We start from the raw sequence: 2,961 nt of genomic DNA, 5'->3' as shown, positions 1-2,961 counted from the left end.
CGAAGAGAAACATACTAAACTTTATGACGAAAGAAGGCACAAATATTCATATTTATAAACATAGACTGTTCGCCATTAGGCCAATTAACACAGAAAGACAACACTTGTCATGTAACATAAAAGCCATGATAGATCAGTTATTTGAAAGGGTGTGATAGGCCGAGATTCATGAATAATAAGACTTACCAGATGACCATAATGAGCAGAGTTATGTGAAGGGCCACGTTAGGCCATTTTATGAGAATGCCATGACAGGCTGTGTAATATGAAGGCCACGATAGGCAGAGTTTCATAAACAATAATAGTGAGACTAGCTTGATGACCACAATGAGCGGAGTTATGTGAAGTGCCTCGATAAACTGTATAATGCAAAGGCCAAGATAGGCTGTGTGATATGAAGGCCACAATAAGCCAAGAAAGACCAAAGCCAATAGATTTGAGGGAACAGAATGAAACCACCATCAGAAGCCGCAAAGATAAACATGCTTTGATTATAACTTGCCTGCTGAGCATTTACAGTTTATAGTCGAATCGTAGCTAGAACTCGATAGGCTGTGTAATGACTACGTACATGGCAGCTTAAGGAGGCTGAACCCTGAGTTCGGCTGCATTCATAGCAGCGCCAGTCCAAAAGAAATGACCACTGTAAAGATGAGGTGAGAGCCAAGGTTCTCTACGATCAGGTGATTGTAAACCACTGTATTATGATGGGATGGCCGTTTAGTAAAATGATAGAAGGTAGTTTTAAGTTCTAATAGAAAACTCAATATTATGGTCATGTTTACATGGTAAGCTTCAGCAGATATGAATGATGCTGATGAAAAAAAAGACAACAGAAAAGAATGCCATTCCAGAGCAGAAACACATCTTTAGATTTTGATTAAAGATTACCAAAACAAAGATTTTTTTTAAAAAAGTGGATTAACCTAGACAGATCATTTTTTCACCTCAAGACAAGCGATGTGTGTAAAAAAGTAAAATGATAGCAACAACTATGTAGTATGTACACACCTGAGATGCAATGTGGATGGCTCTTAAAAGAGCCTTTGGGTTCATTTATATGGCAGCACGGTCTGGAGGTTGGCTACAGTTTAGAGAAAAATAAAAAAGGAAGAAGAAGAATCTAAATTATATGTAATTATATTTAATTATATATAAATTATACATCACATAGGTGTGCACATTTACTGAGAATTCATCGACCTAGCCAGGCCCAGATCTATAACTCGGCCATATAATTGCATCCTTTCATAACAACAATAATAAAATGACGTCAATTAATTCCAGTCAATTAATTCAAATTAAAAAAAAGTCAACAATTTAAAAGATGATTACCTCAGAGATTAATGTTACCACGGAGATTAATTTATTAATGTAATTATGATTTATCTTGACTATATAGTTAATCTGCATGTTTATTCATACAAATCTATGTAATAGGCTATTTGACTGATACATTTTTTCTTTTCTCTCCCTTTTCCATTCTCAGATATTTTACCATATACCATATATTAAATATATTTTTTATTTTTAACATAATGTTTGTTCTCTCTTTTGAGTATTGATTGCCATCTAGTCCTGATTGCAGAGTTAAGCTCCAGCCCCAATCCTGTACTGCTGAAGCAGCTGATCAAGGTCTTCAGGGTTACCACAAACTGCCAGGCAGGTGTGTGGACAGGCTGGAGATAAACTCTGCAGGATGTTGGTCCTCCAGGACACCACTGATGTAAGTGATCAACCTAGCAGTCATCCTGCATCTCTTCTCAAAGGTGTCAAAACTAAAATACATTTTAATTTGTATTGATATGTGCAATATTTCACTGAAATTCATAGATGTTTCCTCTTTTTCTCCATTTGGTTTGTGTCAGATGCAGATAAAGAGCCACCAGGAACAGGTCGCTGCATCTTTTGTCATGTAAGTACATTTAAATTGATTTAAAGCTGCATATTCATGCATCAATGTAAATTCATTAGTTACTTCTTAAAGGGCCCGTTTTTCCAAAAATGAAAGTTCTGTCATCATTTACTCACTCTTTGTTGTTTCAAACCTGTATTACTTACTTACTGTATTACAATAATAAGCCATTTTCATCTGTGACTCAGACATCCTCTTGGGACATAGTCTCAAACCAAGCGAACACCATAACGTAAGTTTCTAAAAGTGGTAATATTTAGGGGTGTCCCCAACTAAGGATTTTTATAGTCGAATTGGAATTTTTGAATCTTGCCGATAGTCGACTGATAGTGGCCCTTTGGGGGGTGGGGGCAAAATACATTAACAAGAGTCAAGTCAGACATTCGTCAGCCATAATTACTGACGTTAACACACAGGGAAAATGTGAAATGGACACCTCGCAGATACAAAAATAATGTTTTGATTAAAAGGTAGATAGCATTAAACATCAGCGAAACTCTAAGAATTCACTTTTTTATATTAGTGCTCTTATTATAACGTTATGTATATGACAGTAGTTATTAATGTTCTGCATTTTTGTTTTGAGCTGCACGCGCTGAGGATGACCAGAATTAAGTATTTGATAGCAAGTTTTTAATCAATGGGATTTAACTCATCATTTATCTCATATAGAATACGCTTCATTATTTATACAACATAACGTTAATATTCTACATATATAGGCTATCTGCACAAAATGCCCCGAATGCATGAACGTGTCTGCGCGGCTCTGAATGAACTCCTTTTGTGGACGCGTTCTTCACGCAACAACGTGCAGAAACACGGCAACTAAATTCAAAAAATTTGTTGTAAATAAAATGTAAAAAATAAAAGCATTTTATTATAATAAGACTAAGACAGAACTGCTTGTGGTTTCAACAAACCCATCACTTTATCAAAATGTCACCATCCAGTTAGGCTCATCAACCATAACTCCTTCAAAAACAGCTAGAAACCTTGGAGTTGTGATTGATGATAAGCTGAATTTCTCAGACCACATTGCTAAA

The 2,961-nt window shown here is 35.8% G+C and overlaps 1 long non-coding RNA gene across 1 annotated transcript in view; it reads left to right on the top strand.

Moving 5' to 3' along the window:
• Positions 1-1,557: 1,557 nt before the first annotated feature.
• LOC107591904 (uncharacterized) overlaps positions 1,558-2,961 on the top strand; it is a 4,679-nt gene continuing 3,275 nt past the window's right edge. Inside the window, exons 1-2 of the long non-coding RNA XR_001609921.1 lie at positions 1,558-1,726; positions 1,869-1,915. This is a non-coding gene — a long non-coding RNA (uncharacterized lncRNA). The remainder of the gene's footprint in view (positions 1,727-1,868; positions 1,916-2,961) is intronic.

Source organism: Sinocyclocheilus grahami, unplaced genomic scaffold (genome assembly GCF_001515645.1).
Source record: "Sinocyclocheilus grahami isolate Dianchi unplaced genomic scaffold, SAMN03320097.WGS_v1.1 scaffold147.1, whole genome shotgun sequence".
In the NCBI taxonomy this organism is placed as follows: Eukaryota; Metazoa; Chordata; class Actinopteri; order Cypriniformes; family Cyprinidae; genus Sinocyclocheilus; species Sinocyclocheilus grahami.
The sequence above is the reverse complement of the archived record's forward strand: the minus strand, read 5'-3'. Positions and strand labels throughout refer to the sequence as shown.